Here is a 25189-nt window from a genome sequence, read left to right on the forward strand (position 1 = left end):
ACATGACATTTCCAATGTTCTTTGCAGTGTCACTTTGCCCCCCAAAAAGCTGTCATGGCATATGATCCTTGTTTTGTAATTTCTCTTTCTTTCACGGTTTGTCTTGTGCTATGAATGTACGAGCTTGTCAGTAGTCACAAAGGGGACATAATGTGCTCAGTTTTTGTCTTTCTCTCTCACAAAACGAAATGCTGTCGTTATATAAAGTTTTATAAATATGCACTACTTGAAGTGTGCACTGTACAATAAATACTTTGTCAAGTTCGTCTGACATCTTTACAATTTATATATGCTTTCCTGGCAGTATGGGTTCTTAGCAGAGATATATTGTTGTAATGCTGTGTGTTTGTGCGTAGGTGTGCAGTAGCCACATGTGCCGTAGTGTGCCCTGCATTGAAAGAACTTGTTCTAAATGGTCTGAGTAGATATCAGTTCAACATTATTGGAGAGGTGAAGGATGTTACTGTGTAGACTGCTGTTGTAATGGTCATTACAGTGGACCAATAACAAGATCATAAATCATCTTGACCTTGGTAATGCCTATCACTGGTCAAGTTATACACTTACAATGAGTCATATCCAACACCCAATTGTCTACTAACTGAAAATAGGTCCCATTTATGAATATGGGAACCCATAGTCTTTGGGGGCTTTGAGAGTTGGTTGGTTGGTTGGTTGGTTGGTTGGTTGGTTGGTTGGTTGGATGGTTGGTTGGTTGGTTGGTTGGTTGGTTGGTTGGTTGGTTGGTTGGTTGGTTGGTTGGTTGGTTGGTTGGTTGGTTGGTTGGTTGGTTGGTTGGTTGGTTGGTTGGTTGGTTGGTTGGTTGGTTGGTTGGTTGGTTGGTTGGTTGGTTGGTTGGTTGGTTGGTTGGAGAGAGAGAGAGAGAGAGAGAGAGAGAGAGAGAGAGAGAGAGAGAGAGAGAGAGAGAGAGAGAGAGAGAGAGAGAGAGAGAGAGAGAGAGAGAGAGAGAGAGAGAGAGAGAGAGAGAGAGAGAGAGAGAGAGAGAGAGAGAGAGAGAGAGAGAGAGAGAGAGAGAGAGAGAGAGAGAGAGAGAGAGAGAGAGAGAGAGAGAGAGAGAGAGAGAGAGAGAGAGAGAGAGAGAGAGAGAGAGAGAGAGAGAGAGAGAGAGAGAGAGAGAGAGAGAGAAAAAAGAGCATTTGAAAGGCATAGAGAGTTGGATGCCTGCCCCACATCATGGCAAGCATTGTATATTTACACATAGGCAGCCTTCTGCCCAGACACCACTCATTACAAAGTTTAAAGGTCAACGCTTTTCAAAAATAAGTGTTTTGACCTTTTAATCAACCAAGGGGGGAAAAACATGAAATCACAGTTGGCTTTCGCCTAACACATATTCTATCTTTGTTGTAATCGTTCTATGCGGATGAAGGAGTGCAATTTAGACCCATGGAATGTGCCCTTTAAAGCTACTTCAGCAGATACACGGTGACCATGACCCAAAATGTAATTGCAGAACTCTTTAGTCGGGTACAACTTTAACACATTAATGGGATCTAATTCCTGTATTTTTTATATTTTATAACCATAGGTCCTTTCCAATTGTAAGTATGTAAATTGCATATATAGTACCTGTCAAAAGTTTTTTTATACATTGTAGAATAATAGTGAAGACATCAACACTATGAAATAACAAACATGGAATCATGTAATAACCAAAAAAGTGTTAAACATATCAAAATATATTTGAGATTTGAGATTTTTCATTGTAGCCACCATTTGCCTTGATGACAGCTTTGCACATGCTCTACATGCTCTCAACCAGCTTCACCTGGAAGGCTTTTCCAACAGTCTTGATGGAGTTCCCACATGTGCTGAGCACTTGTTGGCTGCTTTTACTTCACTCTGCGGTCCAACTCATCTCAAACTATCTCAATTGGGTTGAGGTTCGGGTGATTGTGAAGATGAGGATGGCGTATGGCTGCATAATGTTGTGGTAGCCATGTTGGTTAAGTGTCCCTTGAATTCTAAATAAGTCACTGAAAGATTCACCAGCAAAGCACCCCCACGCACACCATCGCACCTCCTCCGCCATGCTTCTCGGTGGGAACCACACATCCGTTCACCTACACTGTGTCTCCCAAATGGGTGGTTGGGAACCAAAAATCTAAAATTTGGACTCATCAGATCAAAGGACAGATTTCCACTGTTCTAATGTCCATTGCTTGTGTTTCTTGGCCCAGGCAAGTCTCCTCTTTTTATTGGTGTCCTTTAGTAGTGGTTTCTTCGCAGCAATTCTACCATGAAGGCCTGATTCACGCAGTCTACTCGGAACAGTTGATGTTGAGATGTGTCTGTTACATGAATTCTGTGAAGCATTTATTTGGGCTGCTGACAAAACTCAAACTTTTGAATGGTGGCTCAGATATGTGTGTCCTTATGCCCTCCCTAATCCTCCCCCTTCAACTGATTAAGTGCTGATTGAGTATGTGTTTGTGCTCAGAAAATGTAAATGAAAATCAAGTGTGTTCTTTCTATAATGAAGTCTGCACTCACTCTCAGTGCCTAGAACACCATCTCAACACAGGAGCTTGAGAGCTGTACTGTAGCAGCTAGTCGTGGGCTGGCGTTAATAACCACAGCGCTTTGTCGTAAGGATCCCAATACTCCTCTTCACTCCTATTAAGAACACCGGCCTTGTGGACAAGAGGCATTCTTATCAGAGGAAAAAGCCGTAAGACGACACCAGGCTCTGCCACTCCTCTCTCTTATCCTCTCCTCTCCCCTGCTCTCGCTCTGAGCCACCTCAGAGATCAGTGGAAACTCAATTACGTCGCTGCCACGCTTGTTAGCGGGGAACAATGTGTCAGCTTGTGATTATAAGTTGTAATGATGTTATTTTCTCCAATTAGGCCGTGTGAGGTTTTTTCATATGCCTCTCCAGGTTCTCTAGGGAGAAAAGAAATGACAGGCAGATGAAGAGAATGCTGTGAACCTAGTGTTTTGAAGGCAGTTTGTGGGTTTTGAATGGTTCTGAATGGAGATAGCTTGATAGGCAGCTACTGTAAATGTTTTCCATTTTGGTTTCTGTCTTATTTGCAGAGGTGGGACCAAGTCACTATTATTCGAGTCACGAGCAAGTCTCAAGTCACAAGGTCCAAGTTTCAAGTCGAGTCCCAAGTAGAAAGGGTCGAGTCTCGAGTCAAGTCCAAGCCCTATATTCTAAGAGCAAGTCAAATCGAGTTGAGTCACAAGTTTTTCAAGTGAAGTCTCAAGTCAAATAAAAGAAAATACACTCAATAACTTTGTCTATTTATTGAGGCTACCAGACAGCCCTTTTAATTATTTTTTCTATACCACATTTGGATTATGTAACAATACATTTTAACAACAAATTCCAAATGCAAGCTTCATGATTACATTATCAATATCATGCAGTTTTGACATACCAAAAGACCAGTAACAAGACCTATGCTAGATGTATGTGACAATTGTTTATATAATTTGCTTGATGTCCCATTGCTGGTGAGCTTGCAAAGTAAACAATTCATATTCTTATTTGAAAATGTTTGGAGCTGCATATTCATTTATGGCAATCCTCTCTCCCTACAATTCGATGTTTGCACTGCACACAATCCTATAGCTGTGCACCAAATCAGCAATCTCCTCGCTAGCTCAGTGGCTTTAAAACTTTTAACCCGTTTTCCCCAAAACATTTTTTATCAATTCTTGCAACCACCGCAAACGCACTTGCACGCATTTTGAGCTGAAAGTAATTTATGATAACAGCCAATATCAACTTGGGATATCATGTCACTTCTCTGAAGTCCAGAGCAAGCAGGATCATATGGCCTACCTGTATTCAGCGGAGTTTGCAGGATCAGATGGAAAGCATGTAGCTCAGTTGGTAGAGCAGGGCGCTTGTAACTACCACAGGGTAGTGGGTTGGATTCCTAGGACCATCCATACGTAAAATGTATGTGCGCATGACTGTAAGTCGCTTTGGATAAAAGCGTCTGCTTAATGACATATATTATATGATCCGTATGCAGCCTTTTTCTTGCTCACAAATATCGTAATTCATTTGCCAGAATATTGAATGTTGTGCAATGTTACAGATATCTTTAGACAAATAGCCAGTACCACTACTAAGATATATAATTATAACCCACCCTAACTAGTCCTATCTGAAATATGAAAATTATCAATGAAATCACCAGGTAGCGTATTATTGTGGCAAAGATGCGTCCATAATTGATTGATAAATGGTACTTTGCAGTACAGTGCCTTGCGAAAGTATTCGGCCCCCTTGAACTTTGCGACCTTTTGCCACATTTCAGGCTTCAAACATAAAGATATAAAACTGTATTTTTTTGTGAAGAATCAACAACAAGTGGGACACAATCATGAAGTGGAACGACATTTATTGGATATTTCAAACTTTTTTAACAAATCGAAAACTGAAAAATTGGGCGTGCAAAATTATTCAGCCCCTTTACTTTCAGTGCAGCAAACTCTCTCCAGAAGTTCAGTGAGGATCTCTGAATGATCCAATGTTGACCTAAATGACTAATGATGATAAATACAATCCACTTGTGTGTAATCAAGTCTCCGTATAAATGCACCTGCACTGTGATAGTCTCAGAGGTCCGTTAAAAGCGCAGAGAGCATCATGAAGAACAAGGAACACACCAGGCAGGTCCGAGATATTGTTGTGAAGAAGTTTAAAGCCGGATTTGGATACAAAAAGATTTCCCAAGCTTTAAACATCCCAAGGAGCACTGTGCAAGCGATAATATTGAAATGGAAGGAGTATCAGACCACTGCAAATCTACCAAGACCTGGCCGTCCCTCTAAACTTTCAGCTCATACAAGGAGAAGACTGATCAGAGATGCAGCCAAGAGGCCCATGATCACTCTGGATGAACTGCAGAGATCTACAGCTGAGGTGGGAGACTCTGTCCATAGGACAACAATCAGTCGTATATTGCACAAATCTGGACATTATGGAAGAGTGGCAAGAAGAAAGCCATTTCTTAAAGATATCCATAAAAAGTGTTGTTTAAAGTTTGCCACAAGCCACCTGGGAGACACACCAAACATGTGGAAGAAGGTGCTCTGGTCAGATGAAACCAAAATTGAACTTTTTGGCAACAATGCAAAACGTTATGTTTGGCGTAAAAGCAACACAGCCGAACACACCATCCCCACTGTCAAACATGGTGGTGGCAGCATCATGGTTTGGGCCTGCTTTTCTTCAGCAGGGACAGGGAAGATGGTTAAAATTGATGGGAAGATGGATGGAGCCAAATACAGGACCATTCTGGAAGAAAACCTGATGGAGTCTGCAAAAGACCTGAGACTGGGACGGAGATTTGTCTTCCAACAAGACAATGATCCAAAACATAAAGCAAAATCTACAATGGAATGGTTCAAAAATAAACATTTCCAGGTGTTAGAATGGCCAAGTCAAAGTCCAGACCTGAATCCAATCGAGAATCTGTGGAAAGAACTGAAAACTGCTGTTCACAAATGCTCTCCATCCAACCTCACTGAGCTCGAGCTGTTTTGCAAGGAGGAATGGGAAAACATTTCAGTCTTTCGATGTGCAAAACTGATAGAGACATACCCCAAGCGACTTACAGCTGTAATCGCAGCAAAAGGTGGCGCTACAAAGTATTAACTTAAGGGGGCTGAATAATTTTGCACGCCCAATTTTTCAGTTTTTGATTTGTTAAAAAAGTTTGAAATATCCAATAAATGTCGTTCCACTTCATGATTGTGTCCCACTTGTTGTTGATTCTTCACAAAAAAATACAGTTTTATATCTTTATGTTTGAAGCCTGAAATGTGGCAAAAGGTCGCAAAGTTCAAGGGGGCCGAATACTTTCGCAAGGCACTGTATATAGGTAATTTTAACGTAGGTTGGCTACTCTGTTTAAAAACCAGGCAAAACCAGAAAAAATTAAACAAGCTCTTTCTGGTTACTGATCTGGATGTGTGCGCCTGCATTTGCGTGCCAATGCTGATGACAGGTCATTGGTCAACAGTCAAGACCTGCAGCGTTTTGGTTCTGAAGCACAGATTAGATGTATTTCAAACAAGAATTTGGTGCAATGCTGTAGGCCCATGTTAGTGACCAGATTGAATAAGCAAAGGTATAAATATTAAATACAAAATGATAGGCTATATGTAGCCTATTAAAATATGTATGAAAACAAAAATCCATTCAGTTTCACACACAACCCCCCAAAACCATTTTACTGAGCTAGATTACCGATCTGTGTTGATTGACAGTTTCCTGGTCCAATCAGAAGGCCAGAGTGTGAGTTTCACTTGCCCATTTTTTGGGGGGCAAGTGTAATACTGTCTCTGGCTGCATGGAGAGTGGAAGCTCTGTGCCACAAAATGAGTGACAAAACTTTACAAAACCTGGCCAGATAATTTCAAGTCATCAGTCTCAAGTCAAAGTCGAGTCCTGAGTCTTGAGACTCCAAATTCAAGTTCAATGTCAAGTTATATTATTTTCTATCAAGTCAAGTGTCAAGTCATCAAATTTGTGACGTGAGTCAGACTCGAGTCCAAGTCATGTGACTCGAGTCCACACACCTCTGCTTATTTGTGGTGGCAATTGAAACAGATGCAGGAACATGAGTTTGATACAGGCTAATTGATTTGAAGAGGGGTGAGTATATTCACCACAGCTCTGAAATGACTACAATAAATGAGCAGGTGATTACTTCAGGGTCAAGGCTTGAATCTACCCCCTGGATAATGCGGGTGAAAATTGTACAAATTATTCATTTCATACAATTAATTTACACAGTTCAATAACGACTGCTCGTTATCTGGTTAAGTCATATTTCATATTTATTCATACTGTATGGATCAGCTAAGGAGATCATTACAAGGGAAAGCAGCAACGTTATTTTACTGTTTCTAGCTGCTTGTTGGTGGAATCGGCAGCTATTAAATTAACCCAACTTGCGCCTGCTCTGCTTATGTGCCTAGTCACTCCAAAGACAATGAGTCTCTCAGGGGCCCTAGATAATTTTTTACCCCGTTTTCTCCCCAATTTCGTGGTATCCAATTGTTTTAGTATGAGACTATCTTGTCTCTTCGCTACAACTCCCGTACGGTTTCGGGAGAGACGAAGGTTGAAAGTCATGCGTCCTCAGATACACAACCCAACCAAGCGCACATCCAACACGGAAGCCAGCCAAACCAATGTGTCGGAGGAAACACCATGCACCTGGCAACCTTGGTTAGCGCGCACTGCATCCGGCCCGCCACAGGGGTCGCTGGTGCGCGGTGAGACAAGGATGTCGCTCCGGCCAACCCCTCCCTGACGACGCTAGGCCAATTGTGCGTCGTCCCACGGACCTCCCGGTCGCGGCCGGTTACGACAGAATCTGGGCGCGCACCCAGAGTCTCTGGTGGCACAGCTGGCGCTGCAGTACAGCACCCTTAACCACTGCACCATCCGGGAGAATTATACCAGCCCTATGAGAATTATATTTTTTGATTTGTAAAAAATGTTTTCCCCTTTCCCTCCCCAATTTCATGGTATGCTATTGGTAGTTATAGTCTTGTGCCATTGCTGCAACTCTCGTCAAGCCGCACTGCTTCTTGACACAATGCCCACTTAACCCAGAAGCCAGCCGCACCAATGTGTCAGAGGAAACGCCGTGCATCTAGCGACCGTGTCAGCGTGCATTGCGCCCAGCCCGCCACATCAGTCGCTAGTGCACAATGGGATAAGAATATCCCTGCCAGCCAAACCCTTCCCTAACCAGGACGATGCTGAGCCAATTGTGCGCCGCCCATGGGTCTCCTGGTCACGTCCGGATGCGACAGAGCCTGGACTCAAACCAGGATCTCTAGTGGCACAGCTAGCACTGCAATGCAGTGACTTAGACCACTGTGCCACTCGGGAACAGAATGAATTTAACTTATTTAGCTTCCCAATTATTATTATCATTCATTCCAGTATCTACCCTCCCAATCAATAAATCCCCTCTCCGCTCTCCATTCCATTTCTACGAGCCAGCCACCTCATCGGCTCCATGCTGACATACCCTGGGTATGAAATGTAGTCGGTCGCTCTCTCTCAGCTAGCTCTCTCAACCCTGATGTCATTTGATAGCATTGTTCATTAGATCTTTATCGATGGCGCTCCCCTCCACCGCGTGTTGAAGATACCCAGACAGAGCGATCATATTCAGTGTGTTATTTGGCTGTGATTTATCATCCTTTGAGGCAGTGTTACTCGAGAACATAGGGGGGATAGCGCCATGTAATGAGAAATATCAATGGATCCTCATGTTCTTGCCTGGTATGACAGGCCACTATCCATCTCTCTGACACTCACCTAGTTAACATTTTTATCAAAGGGCCAAGATTTGTCATTTTCCCTCCTCGGGAGGGAGTAGGAGTTTTTGCCAATAGTGTAGATAAAGGGGAAAGATCCAGAACATGACCCACACTTCCCTGTGCAAATGATGAGCAATTGTTCTGAAGTGCGGCCCTCATCTTTCTCATACAGCACTGTAGCCTATTGTGTTGGATAGAGTGAGGGGGTGGGGGGAGGGGGTGTCGAATAGTTAGTAATGCTTACTATGGGAACCGATTAGCCCATTGGGTTCATGGTATGTTGTTCACCTCATCGTCACATGTATCAGGGTCCACCCTATACTGTGCATGAGGACAGGCATTATTCAGAGGAACACACACACCTCTCAGGAACATGTATCTCAGGACAGTTTGAGTATGAGTTGCAGTAAGGCCCATACAAACACAATAAAGCAGAGGATGATAGGCAGGGAGACGTTTAACTGCAGAACTATGTCTTGAAAATAATATGTTTTGACCATATTAGCAGGCACGTGCACAGAGGACTCTACCTGTGCCCTCTGCCCAAGACCATTTGCCCTCCCACTTGCCAAGTGCCCTTTTGGGTGGTGGAATAATTATATTTGTTTTTGTAATTGTTGTTCTGAACCCATTGCCCGCAAGTAGTTGTGATGTTGCCACCCATCTTTTTACCGTTGAATATATGCAAGAGAGGTGTACTCAACTATCTAACTCATCAGAGTTCTGGAGTTTACCTTGAAGTTTTGAACAGATTTCAATGTCTGTGGTACTTTATCACTATCCACTTTTGATTAACGACTCTCACTAATAATCAATATTTCCCTGTGAAGAGTCAGTTCCTGGCTTTGTTTATTATACATTTGTTTCCTGTTTTTCAAACTAGTTTTGAATGAAGCCCTGTCTTCGGTCAGGCTTGCAACAGTCCAGGGCAGGACCACTGTTTGAGTTATGTATCGATTCTTCTGTAGTGGGAAAAAAATCCCTTTAAACACATGTATGTATTCCTATCTTCAGCTTTCAATCCACTTTCTTGTCTCTTCTTCTTCCAAGTCTGTGTTAAAGCTTCTCTGTTCCCTCGTGCGCCCATCTGTCCCTACTGAAAAAGACAAGGCAAGCGATTTAGCTGCACAGCTAGCCTCCCATGGGGTACTTTGCTTTGTCAAGTTTATAAATGGGTTTGCCATAATCCGCTATTGACAATGCCCGCCGATGATGAAACTGTTAATTATTCTACCGACTGTGGGATGTATTGAGCTAATTTAGCTGAGCATATGGAAAGACCATCAAGTTGCTGTACTTTTTCAAAGCAGCAATTTATATAGTCCCCCGTCCTTCTCTGTCTCTCTCTCTCCACATGATAATTTTGTTGTACTCATGGAGGACCTGTGGTAAATTGCCCAATAAAGCAGGAACCATCTGATGTGGGGCATACGCCCAAGCGTTTACAGCTTGAACACAATTCTCATTGTTTGCTAAGTGTGAGAGAGGTTCAGGAGATGTCAGAAAAGTGTTTATTTGCATCTAATTTGGAATGCAGATATATGTATGAAGCATTGTTAACATAGTTGTGATTATCAGATGTATTATTTGCTAGTTCTCAAGTATCTCTTAGCATAAGCTTATACTGAGAAAGAGGTAACACCTCCAAATAGATATACAGATGTAAGATCTTAATTTGATCACTCTTTTGTTGATGAGAATTTTCCTGCAAAGCAGGAAATGCAAATATGTAGTGTATTCAATGTTTAAAAAGGCTTGTAAAGTTTATATTTTCCATTTAAAGATGTCGGACTTGATTTGCCCTAACAGAAAATGTATTAACTCCTACAAAAAATATGCATTAATTATAATCCACTTAATAATTCAATTTTCCCATTGCTACAGGATTATTTCCCTGCTGTAGCAAACTGTCTTAGATTAAGATCCTACATATGTATGACTAGAATCGATCTATGAGTGAAAGAACTTGTATGTTACCAAACAAGACTGCATTTCCTCCAAAGTAAATTTCCATGACAAAGTTTCCATGACTTACACAGCTTTAAATTCAACCATATGACACATGCAATGCAATCGGGATCTGCAGTTTTCCAAATCACCTCAACATAAGTGCCGTGCTGAGTATATGAAATGAAAGGGTCATATTGGGTAACATCTCTGGATTTATACACTGTCAAAATGTCCCCCACTGTGTTTAGAGACTCAGAGAAGCATGGCGGTGCTGCGATTCAGCAGACAGATTCAGGCAGACATCTAGGTCCAGGTCTGTAATGTGATACAGAAAGCTACATGCAACTCTAGCAAAGCTCTGTCATCTTTGGATACAGCATGTCACTGCAGCTGCCTTTCTCATGTTTCCTCATGTGCTGTACACTCAGCCGGTGTTGTATTCAGTTGGCATAATTGTAGATAGATGTGTGAACTTTTAGAAGTTTAAATCTTTAAACGGAATTGGGACTGTTAGCGTTTAGAAGAAACCCCCCACAACATTTTTATCACAGTGCAGTTATCACAAAACTATCAATAACACGTCCTGATCATCATCATAAAGTAAAAATAAAATTAAACAAATACCTAATGCAACAATGCTGTAACGCTAGAAGGATGAGATATGCATCTTTCAAATTATTTGCAATGGATATAAAAGTGCTCCGCACGTCATCGTAGTTAACAGTTAGAAAAACGGCAGAGAGTGAAACAGGGACGCTACAGCAGTGAAGTCCTATATGGCAATACTTTGAGAACTTAAATGAGAACGTGGTGAAATGCAAACTTTGCGTGGTGGAATTGAGCTACAAGTGCAAAACCATCTGAAAGGGAAGCACTGTGATACCCAAACCGTTGCTGGCAGGTATACAATCCCCCAACAACAGACATTAAACAGGCTCTATTTAAGAAATAAGTGTGATAAGGGACGGATTGAGAAAATCACAGCGCTAATTAGAGTAATTATTGCAGTTGATATGCAGCCATTGTCAATTGTAGAGGATGTCGGCTTCAATGCCCTGATGGCATATCTAGAACCAAACTGCAAGATGCCATGTCGAAAAATCGTCACTGCCCGAATGGAGCAATTGTACAATGATTGCTCTGCAATACAAAGCATGAGCTCTTAAACACCCCATATGTGGTGTTAACAACAGATTGTTGGACGTCAGTGAAAAAGCTGTCATATATCACTGCAACGAGCCATCGCATTGATGAGAAATGGGACATGAAGTCCCATGTACTGACCACTGAGAACATGGAAGAGAGGCACTGCAGAGAACCTAAAAATGGAATTAACTGCCATCATTGCTGAGTGGGTGGGGACAGCAATGAGGTGAGAGCCGTCTGGTACCCATCACTGCGGTAGATTGAACTGCTCTCTCTCTCTCTCTCTCTCTCTCTCTCTCTCGCTTGCTCTCTCTCTCTCTCTCTCTCTCTCTCTCTCTCTCTCTCTCTCTCACACACACACACACACACACACACACACACACACACACACACACACACACACACACACAGGGACAAACACCAGTGGAGGCTGCTGGGAGGCATTATAGCAGGACAGGCCCACTGATGGCTGAAATGGAATAAAAGGAACAAAGTCAAAAGTGGTTTCCATATGTTTAATGTGTTTGATACCTTTCCATTCCATCCATTACAATGAGTCCATCCTACATCATCTCCTCCCACCAGCCTCCACACACACACACACACACACACACACACACACACACACACACACACACACACACACACACACACACACACACACACACACACACACACAGAGAGAGAGTCCTAGACACAGCTAAGCTCCATGTCACTGAGATAGCCATTAGCCAGTATCGTACAAGAAAAGGGGTAGAAAGTCCAATTTTTAAATATTGTGTTTGGATTAGGAGAGCTGGCTGCTCGGAAGCGACAGACAGCAACAAAGAGAGCAGAGAGTGGTCGATGCCCCCCCCACCCCTCCCACTAGGTTGGTCTACCTTTTTCACCAGATGTGAACTTAAAAATCTCCCATGTATATCATGTCCGGTGGCGACTGTCACAGTGTAGTAGCTGGGCAAGACATGATAAACCAGTGGTTCTGCATTATTTTTTTTATTTTTTTTATTCGGGGAATCCAGATATCGGGGATATTTTGCCTTCCCTTAAGTCTCTGTAGTGCAAATTACTTTGATGGTGGCAAAGGAAACTGGGAGGAAGGATGCGAAAATGGCTTCCTTTTTCTGTCCCAGCTGGAATAGTAACAGGAATAGTACATACTGGGGTATGAAGGGAATGGCCTGGGATAGTTATTGAGACCAGTTCAAATCCTCATGGTTACTGCCATGTTTCTGTAGGCTCTAAGGCTTAGATCACACCCTTGTCTACACTCATGTGGCTTAATTATAAGGACGTGATGCAAATGTGGGCTGATGTATATGCCCTCTGCAACAAACACACAATGGCACAGTGGAGTGGGCTTCCAGGACACAGTGTGTACAGGACATGTACTTACAGTACCATTCAAAAGTTTGGACACACCTAGTCATTCAAGGGTTCTTCTTTATTTTACTATTACTATTTTAGATTCTTCAATGTAGCCACCCTTTGCCTTGATGACAGCTTTGCACACTCTTGGCAATTGGGTTGAGGTTGGGTGATTGTGGAAGCCAGGTCATCTGATGCAGCACTCCATCACTCTCCTTTTTGGACAAATAGCCCTTACAAACCCTGGAGGCGTGTTCTGGTTCATTGTCCTGTTGAAAAACAAATGATAGTCCCACTAAGAGCAAACCAGATGGGATGGAGTATCGCTGCAGAATGCTGTGGTAGCCATGCTGGTTAATTGTGCCTTAAATTCTAAGTATATCACAGTGTATATCACAGCAAAGCCCCCCCACACCATCACACTTCCTCCTCCATGCTTCACGGTGGGAACTACACATGCAGAGATCACCTACTCTACGTTCACAAAGACAGTGGTTGGAACCAAATTTCTCAAATTTGGACTCATTAGACCAAAGGACAGATTTTCACCGGTCTAATGTCCATTGTTTGTGTCTATTGGCCCAAGCAATTCTCTTCTTATTATTGGTGTCCTTTAGTAGTGGTTTCTTTGCAGGAATTCCACCATAAAGGCTTGATTCACGCAGTCTCCTCTGAACAGTTGATGTTGAGATGTGTTAGTTGCTTGAATTCTGTGAAGCATTTATTTGGGCTGCAATTTCTGAGGCTGGTAACTCTGATGAACTCATCCTCTGCAGCAGAGGTAACTCTGGGTCTTCCTTTCCTGTGGCAGTCCTCATGAGAGCCAGTTTCATCATAGCGTTTGATGGTTTTTGCAACTGTACTTTCAAAGTTCTTGAAATGTTCTGCATTGTCTGACTTTAATTTCTTAAAGTAATGATGGACTGTTGTTTATCTTTGTTTATTTGAACGGTTCTTGCCGTAATATGGACTTGGTCTTTTATCAAATAGGGCTATCTTCTGTATACCACCCCTACCTTGTGTCAAAACACAACTCATTGGCTCAAACACATTAAGGAAAGAAATTCCATCAATTAACTTTAACAAGGCATTCCGGTAAATTGAAATACATTGCATGTGACTAACTCATGAAGCTGGTTGAGAGAATGACAAGAGTGTGCAAAGCTGTCATCAAGGTGGCTACTTTGAAAAAAATCTCACATAAAATATATTTTGATTTGTCGAACACTTTTTGTTAGTACATGATTCCAAATGTGTTATTTTAAAGCTCTGATGTCTTCACTATTATTCTACAATGTAGAAAATAGTAAACATGAAGAAAAAAACAATAATGAGTAGGTGTGTCAAAACCTTTGACTTGAACTATAATATGTGAAGTCAAGGGCACATTGGTTCATACACAAGTATTGCTCTTGATAGTTTTCCTAAAAATATTATGGCCTTTTTTGCATAAGATGTATTTTCCCTGCAGTTGGGATGCTTTATTGTTCATGTGTCACATAATGTCACTGGGTGTGCGATCTTGTCTGTTTTAAACAGATGGGGAGACAGATGTGCTGCAAAACATCAAGAGAATATAGCTTTAATTATTTATTTTTATTTTTCATTTTTAACCTTTATTTAACCAGGAAAAGCACATTGAGGCCCAGAGTCTCTTTTTCAAGGGAGACCTGGCCAAGAAGGCAGCAACAATCAACGCATTACATAATTAAAACATACTGTAACGGCTGTTGGAAGGAGAGGACCAAGGTGCAGCGTGGTATGTGTCCATATTTATTTAATGAACACTGAAATCACAAAAATAACAAAGCCAACGACCGAAACAGTTCTGGCTGGTGCAGACACACAAAACAGAAAACAACTACCCACCCCCATAGTGGGAAAACAGGCTGCAAAAGCATGGTTCTCAGAGACAACGATTGCCAGCTGCCTCTGATTGGGAACCATACCAGGCCAGACACATAGAAATATAAAACCTAGACTACAAAACATAGAATGCCCACCCCAACTCACGCCCCAACCAAACTAAAACAGAGACATAAAAAAGGAACTATGGTCAGGACGTGACAGTACGTACCCCTCCCTAAAGGTGCGGACTCCGGCCGCAAAACCTAAACCCATAGGGGAGGGTCTGGGTGGGCATCTGTCCGCGGAGGCGGCTCTGGCGCGGGACGTGGACCCCACTCCACCTTAGTCTGGGCCCACTTAGGTGGCGCCTTTGGAGTGGCGACCCTCACCACCAACCCCGGACTGGGGACCCTTTCAGCGGGCCCCGAATAGACGGGAGACTCTGGCAGCGCCGGGGTGAAGGACGGCTCTGGCAGCTCCTGACTGACGGGCGGCTCTGGCAGCTCTTGACTGACGAGCGGCTCTGGAAGCGCTGGACAGGAGAGAGACTCTGGAAGCGCTGGACAGGAGAGAGACTCTGGAAGCGCTGGACAGGAGAGAGACTCTGGAAGCGCTGGACAGGCGGGAGCAAATGGAGGGAGGAGACGGAGAGACAGCCTGGTGCGTGGGGATGCCACAGGAGGCCTGATGCGTGGAGGAGGCACCGGATGGACTGGACCGTGGAGGCGCACTGGATGTCTCGAGCACCGAGCTTGCACAACCTGTCCTGGCTGGATACCCCCTGTATCCCAGCAAGTGCGGCGGGGTGGAACAGCTGTGCTGGCGAACTGGGGACACCGTGCGTAGGGCTTGTGCCATATAACCCGGGCTGAGGAGACGCACTGGAGACCAGATGCGCTGAGCCGGCTTCATTCCTCCTGGCTCGATGCCCACTCTAGCCGATACAAGGAGCTGTGAAGTAGCGCATCTGGGACACCGTGCGCCTCACGGCATAACACGGTGCCTGCCCGGTCAACCTCTCTCCACGGTAAGCATGGGGAGTTGGCTCAGGTCTCCTACCTGACTTAGCCACACTCCCAATAAGTTTTTGTGGCTGCCTCTCGGGCTTCCTTGCCAGCGGTGTTCCCTCAAAGCGCTGGCTCCCTTTACCTGCTGCCTCCGCTCTCCTGGCTGCCTCCACCTGTTCCCATGGGAGGCGATCCCTTACAGCCAGGATCTCCTCACATGTGTAGGAACCCTTCCCGTCCAGAATGTCCTCCCATGTCCATGAGTCCATTCCACGCTGCTCCTGGTTACCACGCTGCTTGGTCCTTTTTTGGTGGGTAGTTCTGTAACGCTGTTGGAAGGAGAGGACCAAGGTGCTGCGTGGTATGTGTCCATATTTATTTAATGAACACTGAAATCACAAAAATAACAATGCGAATGACCGAAACAGTTCTGGCTGGTGCAGACACACAAAACAGAAAACAACTACCCACCCCCATAGTGGGAAAACAGGCTGCCTAAGTATGGTTCTCAATCAGCCAGCTGCCTCTGATTGGGAACCATACCAGGCCAGACACATAGAAATACAAAACCTAGACTACAAAACATAGAATGCCCACCCCAACTCACGCCCTGACCAAACTAAAACAGAGACATAAAAAAGGAGCTACGGTCAGGACGTGACACATACAACAATACAATGCAACAACATGAATTCTTAAAAGAGTGCCATCGTGCTAAAATGAACCTCTTCTGCAGTACAGCTCTAAAATATTGAACTACATCTTCAAATGGAGCATCACACCTGCCCAGAATGGGAGTATATTCTAATTGTGACTTCTGATCCTCCTGCCGAGCGCCTCACTTCTCCATTTCCCTAATACAGACAGGACGGCCAGTGTGATGGTCATTAGCAAACCAGCAGGTTGGAAAGGATCACAGATCAGAGAAAAAAGTGGAGATATGAGGGGTACGATCCTGGAATGTGTGTGTGTGTGTGTGTGTGTGTGTGTGTGTGTGTGTGTGTGTGTGTGTGTGTGTGTGTGTGTGTGTGTGTGTGTGTGTGTGTGTGTGTGTGTGTGTATACTGTAGCCTGACCACTGTAGCTCACCACCTCCTGATGACAGTGTGTTAGTGAAGAGAAAGCCCCTCAACCCATGCCATCACTGTGAAATTAAATAATTGCTGGGATAGTTATTCTCTAAGATCCTGCGATTAAAGGTGATTACTGCCAAGAACAGGAGTGCCAGAGGGGTCCTCTCTTCAGGAAAGGTAATATAGTGCAAAGTGAGAGATAGTCGGGGATATGGGAAAGAGAGAGAGACAGTCAGGCCCAGCCTTTTATCAGTTACTGCCTAATAATCTTAGTGCAGGAGAAGGGTCTGTAATTAGACTTTTCTCTGTTCTAATTGAGACTGCTGCTTATTATTTAACTGGAGATGAACTTTTTTTGGACAGTAATGTGGAGAGAATGGGGACTCATAACTATGCAACAACTCTGTTCTTGAATTTTAGTGGCAGCAATCAATTAAAAAAACTTTAACATTTCTGATTATTTTCATTGATCAGTATTTAATATTCTGCAAGCATACCATGCTGTAGCCTACATATGTTGAACTTGCTATGTCCGTTCACCCTTTATTCCTGTCTAGAGGTTTTAATTGCATGCCATCTCGCACATCTGTTGGAAGGGGTAATGGAGATGTTTTGGATCCAGTTCCAAATCCGGAGAGAGAAAGAAAAAGAGAAATCGGTTCCAGTGACATCCCCACTGAGCATTCTCTGAGCCCGGCCTCATCTGAGCCCAACACCTGCACTGACATGACTTCAGTGCCAGCATGGTGCCAGTCAGCATCTGCTTGCCCAGCCTGGCCCACACCCCAGTCCCAGTGTTAGGGCTGTTAGTCTGGGCATCTGCCGTGCCACACCAAGCCAAGCCACTTCCTGTCCAACTGTCCAAGGCCGGCCCATTACACCATCTATGTCTCCATCCCGCTGTGCTCCAGCCTCTGGAGCTGGGGTTCTGGGTTCTAACACCAAGGTCACATCTAGCTTTTGTTCCCTTTGTGTCTAATCACTGCTAAAGAGCTTTAAAGCCCTGTTTGTACACTGTGTCACTCCTCCTGCTCGTTGTTTTCCCACAAATCTGTTGATTAATCCTCAACACCTGTTTACTCTGCTGTCGCTCAGCGAATGAAAGACACAAAATGAAGGATTGTGTATGTACACTTTGTCCTGCTACCATTTGTTCTCAAGAACAAAAAGATCATTGTTGTTTTTACGTGGCAACACTGGATGTTTTTTCTGCTTTTTTGGAACATCTAACCTAGACATTAACTGCTTTGTCTGCATTTTGTCTACTCTATTCTATTAGTTATAGAAGCCCTATCATTAACTGAGCTGCTCTTATGATGCCCATTGTTCCTGTCAAACTTGCAAATGAGCAGTGGTGGAAAAAGTAGCCAATTGTCATACTGGAGTAAAAGTAAAGATACCTTAATAGAAAATGACTCAAGTAAAAGTGAACTTCACCCAGTAAAATACTACTTGAGTAAAAGTATACGAGTATCTGGTTTTAAGTATACAAAACATGGGATAGTCAAATGAGGTGAATCCAGGTTAAAAGCTATGATCCTTTATTGATGTCACTAGTTAAATTCACTCTATCTTCTGTTGTCTCTAGCTTCTTGCTCTTTATGCTGTTGTCTGTGCCCAATAATGTTTGTACCTTGTTTTTGTGCTGCTACCATGTTGTGCTCTGCCATGTTGTGTTGCTACCATGTTGTTGTCATGTTGTGTTGCTACCATGCTGTGTTTTCATATGCTGCTGCCATGCTATGTTGTTGTCTTAGGTCTCTCTTTATGTAGTGTTGTGGTGTGTGTTTTGTCCTGTATTTTTATTTTATTTTTAATCCAAGCCCCGGTCCCCGCAGGAGGACTTTTGGCTTTTGGTAGGCCGTCATTGTAAATAAGAATTTGTTCTTAACTGACTTGCCTAGTTACATAAAAATCATAAAATCTATTCCTTATATTAAGCAAACCAGATTGCACATGTTTGGCAAATGTTGTTATATTTTTCATGTTTGGACAGTCAGGGGCACATTCAACACTCAGACATCACAAATTAAGTATTTGTGTTTTGTGAGTCCGTCAGATCCGAGGGAGTAAGGATGACAATTATATGGATACAGTAGGAGAGTGAATTGGACCGTATTGCTGTCATGCCTGAGCATTCAAAATGTAACGAGAACTTTTGGGTGTCAGGGAAAATGTATGGGAGTAAAAAGTAGATTGTTTTCTTTAGGAATGTAGTGGAGTAAAAGTAAATGTTTTCAAAAATATAAATATTAAAGTAAAGTACAGATACATCAAAAATGACTTACAGTGCCTTGCGAAAGTATTCAGCCCCCTTGAACTTTGCGACTTTTTGCCACATTTCAGGCTTCAAACAGAAAGATATAAAACTGTATTTTTTTGTGAAGAATCAACAACAAGTGGGACACAATAATGAAGTGGAACGACGTTTATTGGATATTTCAAACTTTTTTAACAAATCAAAAACGGAAAAATTAGGCGTGCAAAATTATTCAGCCCCCTTAACCTCTCTGATCTCCCAAACCCGGATCCGGTATCGTGACTACAGCCTCAAGCTCATTACCATAACGCAACGTTAACTATTCATGAAAATCGCAAATGAAATGAAATAAATATGCCATCTCGCAAGCTTAGCCTGTTGTAAACAACACTGTCATCTCAGATTTTCAAAATATGCTTCTCAACCATAGGAAAACAATAATTTGTGTAAAAGTAGCTAGCTAGCAAAGCATTTAGCGTTAGCATTAGCGTTAGCATCCAGCACGCAACATTTCAACAAAAACATAAAAGCCTTCAAATAAAATAATTTACCTTTGAAGAACTTCTGATGTTTTCAATGAGGATACTCTCAGTTAGATAGCAGATGCTCAGTTTTTCCAAAAAGATTCTTTGTGTATTAGAAATAGCTCCGTTTTATACATCACATTTGGCTACCAAAAAAACCCCGAAAATTCAGTCCTCAAAACGCGAACTTTTTTCCAAATTAACTCCATAATATCGACTGAAAACATGGCAAACATATTTGTTTAGAATCAATCATCAAGGTGTTTTTCACATATCTCTTCATTGATACATCGTTCTTGGACACATGGTTTCTCCCCTGAATCAAATGGTAAAGTACAAGCAGCTGGCAATTGCGCACCGAATTCCACGCAGGACACCAGGCGGACACTTGGAAAATGTAGTCTCTTATGGTCAATCTTCCAATGATATGCCTACAAATACGTCACAATGCTGCTAAGACCTTGGGCGAACGACAGAAAGTGTAGGCTCATTCCTTGCGCAATCACAGCCATATAAGGAGACAATGGAAAACAGAGCTTCAGAAATTCTGCTAATTCCTGGTTGATGCATCATCTTGGTTTCGCCTGTAGAATGAGTTCTGGGGCACTTACAGACAAAATCTTTGCAGATTCTGAAACTTCAGAGTGTTTTCTTTCCAAAACTGTCAAGAATATGCATAGTCGAGCATCTTTTCGTGACAAAATATCGCGCTTAAAACGGGAACGTTTTTTATCCAAAAATGAAATAGCGCCCCTAGAGATCTAACAGGTTAAGTTAATACTTTGTAGCGCCACCTTTTGCTGCGATTACAGCTGTAAGTCGCTTGGGGTATGTCTCTATCAGTTTTGCACATCGAGAGACTGACATTTTTTCCCATTCCTCCTTGCAAAACAGCTCGAGCTCAGTGAGGTTGGATGGAGAGCATTTGTGAACAGCAGTTTTCAGTTCTTTCCACAGATTCTCGATTGGATTCAGGTCTGGACTTTGACATGGCCATTATAACACCTGGATATGTTTATTTTTGAACCATTCCATTGTAGATTTTGCTTTATGTTTTGGATCATTGTCTTGTTGAAAGACAAATCTCCGTCCCAGTCTCAGGTCTTTTGCAGACTCCATCAGGTTTTCTTCCAGAATGGTCCTGTATTTGGCTCCATCCATCTTCCCATCAATTTTAACCATCTTCCCTGTCCCTGCTGAAGAAAAGCAGGCCCAAACCATGATGCTGCCACCACCATGTTTGACAGTGGGGATGGTGTGTTCAGCTGTGTTGCTTTTACGCCAAATATAACGTTTTGCATTGTTGCCAAAAAGTTCAATTTTGGTTTCATCTGACCAGAGCACCTTCTTCCACATGTTTGGTGTGTCTCCCAGGTGGCTTGTGGTAAACTTTAAACAACACTTTTTATGGATATCTTTAAGAAATGGCTTTCTTCTTGCCACTCTTCCATAAAGGCCATATTTGTGCAATATACGACTGATTGTTGTCCTATGGACAGATTCTCCCACCTCAGCTGTTGATCTCTGCAGTTCATCCAGAGTGATCATGGGCCTCTTGGCTGCATCTCTGATCAGTCTTCTCCTTGTATGAGCTGAAAGTTTAGAGGGACGGCCAGGTCTTGGTAGATTTGCAGTGGTCTGATACTCCTTCCATTTCAATATTATCGCTTGCACAGTGCTCCTTGGGATGTTTAAAGCTTGGGAAATCTTTTTGTATCCAAATCCGGCTTTAACTTCTTCACAACAGTATCTCGGACGTGCCTGGTGTGTTCCTTGTTCTTCATGATGCTCTCTGCGCTTTTAACGGACCTCTGAGACTATCACAGTGCAGGTGCATTTATACGGAGACTTGATTACACACAGGTGGATTGTATTTATCATCATTAGTCATTTAGGTCAACATTGGATCATTCAGAGATCCTCACTGAACTTCTGGAGAGAGTTTGCTGCACTGAAAGTAAAGGGGCTGAATAATTTTGCAGTTTTATATCTTTATGTTTGAAGCCTGAAATGTGGCAAAAGGTTGCAAAGTTCAAGGGGGCCGAATACTCTCGCAAGGCACTGTACATATAAGATGAGTAATGTAGGGTATGTACACATTATATAAAGGGGCATTGTTTAAAGTGACTAGTGATACATTTATTACATAATATTTTTAATTATTAAGTGGCAAGAGATTTGAGTCAGTATGTTGGCAGTAGCCAACAACAATACAGTATATACAAATGTTTCACTATGTTGCCAAGAGAGTTCAAGACTCTTAATGTTTCCCTTCAACAAAATGCATTCAAAACAACATTCTGCTCATTTCTGCTACTTTCTTAGGCTACACAAGTGCTATATCTTGCAAGTAGATGTACTTACCGACTTGCCCAATCTATGGCTTAATAACAAGAAATTTGTGAAGTGGTTGAAAAACAAGTTTTAATGTATCCGACCTAAGTGTATGTAAACTTCCGACTTCAACTATATATTTACATTCCGGATGCTGACATTGCTCTTTCTAATATTTCTTTATTTACTCAATTTGTTTTTATTTGCGTGTATTGCTTAGTATTGTTAGGTATTACTGCACTGTTGCAGTAATACCTAAGAATTTCACTACATCCGCGATATCTGCAAAATACGTGTACTTGACCAATAAAATGTTGATTTTGCATGGTGCAAAATACACTGTATTTCTGATCAATCTGATGTTATTGTAATGGGCAAAAAAATGACATTTCTAAGTTACCTCAAACTTATGAACGGTATGTTTGAATTTTCAAAGTAATTTTCATTGGAAAGGCAGGTAAAGCATTTTTAACAAAAGCAATTTATGTGAAAACATAGAATCCTACTCGTTACTCCACGTGCTGAACCTATGTCACTGTTGTTTTGAGCTGACCTAGCTGTCAGCCAGAGCGGGACTCCTGGCTCACGCCTGGAAGGCAGCTCTGTTCCAAAACGAATGCAATCACTTTTCACCCAGTGCAAACTCCCCCACCGGAGCAACAAGGATCAGATAATCAAATCCCCTCAATGACAGGCTAAATTGACTCCCAGACAGACAGCATGATGAAGGTAAATCACACATGATTGTTGTGGCTCCTGCTCCCTGTCTGTCACTTATTGAACAGGTGACAGGTTCATAGTAGACACTAAAATCCATTACCAATAAAGTCCCCATGAATTTGCATGTTAATTAGTCTCTATCAGATCTCTGTGTTGTTATCACAAGATGACAGAATTAATCAGCCTCTGAAAGAGTTCAATTAAAATAAACTGCTATAGTGGGATGTATTTTGTTTTAGCAATGACTTTAATAAGCAGCCCGACTTGCAAAGTCTCCACCTCCCTAAACGGAAACTCAATGCAAGTTTTCAGGCAAGTCTATGGGCCAAATGTCCCCTCCCCTTCTGAAATATGAAAGATGCGAACACCTGCAAAATCGTCATTTGTCCAAATGATCAGTGTGGAAAAATGAGCTTACCGGAACAAAGTTCCTTGTTAGTTGTCACATCCCATTATGTTATGTGCGTCTGCCTACGAGAGATTACCTGAAAAATATTCTTACCCTTAATTAAACTGCCTGGGTCGATAGCATGTTCTGTTCTGGTAGTGTTGTGTGTAGGTGCATGATTAGTGGAACCAACTTGAGGGCCCTCCTTCATGGTGATTCACCTACAGTAGATAGTGAGTCAAACCAATATAGGAAAATCTGAAAATAATTGTCAGGAAATACAGTCTTTATATGTTGCCTCCATGTTTTCCCAACTAGAATGCTAAAATAAATTGAATGAATGTCCTTATGCTACTGCAATTATGATGTAAGCTTTTGTTTTAAAATGTGGATGTTGTGAATAGATGAAACATTAATGTGTGGCTAAATTGTTTAATGAATTTCCACATTTTATTTTAAATTGCCAAATTCCTGTGAGATGGTAAGGCCTAGGAGGGTGCAACCTGGCAGGATGGTAAAGAACCAAGAGCCACAACCTCTCATGCAATGCCAAGTCAATTAGCCACATAGTGGCACTGTAACAAGCAATTGAAAATAAAAACTTTGAAAGCTCACGCCCCTCACCTCATTTACAGTCCTGAAATTTGGTACGTAGGTCTCTCTCCTCACAAGGAACAAATTTGCCTCAAAGACCCATATTGTCCGCCAGGATGAATTGTCTGCCATTTAGAATTTTGTTGAAGACACTTAAAACACTAGTCCTCTAGCACTAAATAACCGACCTGCATGAAATTTGATATGTGGCATCTATGGACAAAGTTCACCCAATGAAATGTTTTCCTGGTTAATACCTAAAACAGCATGACTTTAAAAAGCAGACCAATAAGCATTCACTTGGGTGTGGTCTGGCACATAAATGCATACAAATCAGTCACGGGTTTTCGTATTGTAACAAAACTTGGTACACGTACATATTCCAAGCATTGTGAAGACTCAACATATGCATTCACATTCAGATCGACCACATCAAGGCACTATAACGGGCCCAGGTTTATATATCATGATCTGTTTGACACGAAGTGATTTGGCACACATGCTCAGGGACATGAGTCTAGCTAAACTGTAAAGTATGGTTCAGTTTGGTCGTATGCTGGCGTTGTTGGACAGGAGATCTTTTTGAAGATGTGCATCCATAGATACTATGTACCAAATATGGTGCTGATCGGTCCAGAGGTTCTGGAGAAGTTGTTCAAAGTAGTCAATATCATAAATAATTGTCCAAAATACACTCAGTAGACTGTTTAATAGGTACAAGTCCCTGTTCAGAAAAATGGTTTGCTCCTACAGATAGTGAGTCACATGGCCAGACAGACAGAAATTGAAGCAGTCACTTACTGTTTGATTGAATGTTAGAATGGGCAAAATGGGTGAACTAATTGACTTTGATTGTTGTATGATAGTCAATGCCAGGCGTGATGCTTCCAGTATCTGGCCATCTGGGCTTTTCGTGCATGGCATTGTGTAGGGTTTACTGAGAATTGTGCGAAAAACAAAAAACATCCCGTCAGCGGCAGTCCTGTGGGCGAAAACAACTTTTTGAAGAGAGGTCGAAGAAGAATGGCAGGAATCATGCAAGCTAACAGGCGGGCAACAGACAGGCAAATAACGGGGGTGGGCAGTACAACAGTGGAGTGCAGAACGACATCTCGGAACGTGCAACTCATTGATCCTTGTCATGGATGGGCTATTGTAGCAGACGACCAATCTGCTGCAAACAAGAAGAAGATGCTCCAGTAGCCAAGTGATCACCAACACTGGACAAATGAGGAGTGGAAAAACATTGCCTGGTACGACAAATCCCGGTTCCTGTTGTGTCCTGTTGAGTCCATGGCCCCATCCTGCCTGGTGTCAACGGTACAGGCTGGTGACGGTGGTATAATGGTGTGGGGAATGTTTTTCTGGCACACGTTAGGTCCCTTGATACCAATTGAGCAACGTTTCCATTCCTCAAAGTAATAAAGCTGTTCTGGAGGCAAAGAGGGTCCGACCCAGTACTATATGGGTGAACCTAATAAACTGGCCACTGAGTGTACATCAAAAGCATATTGCATGATCAGATTTGTATTTGTATTTATTATGGGTCCCCATTAGCTGCTGCCTTCCTGCGGTCCAGCAAAATGAAGGCAGTTAATTTATAATACATTCATTACAGAATTCACAACACACTAAGTGTATGCCCTC

At 42.5% G+C, this 25189-nt stretch overlaps 1 long non-coding RNA gene across 1 annotated transcript; it reads right to left on the reverse strand.

The window, feature by feature from the left end:
* Positions 1–1284: 1284 nt before the first annotated feature.
* On the reverse strand, positions 1285–24863 carry LOC149982565 (uncharacterized). The gene is made up of 2 exons (XR_016497277.1): positions 24344–24863; positions 1285–2907 (listed from the first exon to the last, which is right to left on the reverse strand). It is a non-coding gene; the product is annotated as an uncharacterized LOC149982565 (long non-coding RNA).
* Positions 24864–25189: the final 326 nt, after the last annotated feature.

This window comes from Oncorhynchus mykiss, chromosome 7 (genome assembly GCF_057628025.1).
Source record: "Oncorhynchus mykiss isolate SJ-2025 chromosome 7, ASM5762802v1, whole genome shotgun sequence".
NCBI lineage: Eukaryota > Metazoa > Chordata > Actinopteri > Salmoniformes > Salmonidae > Oncorhynchus > Oncorhynchus mykiss.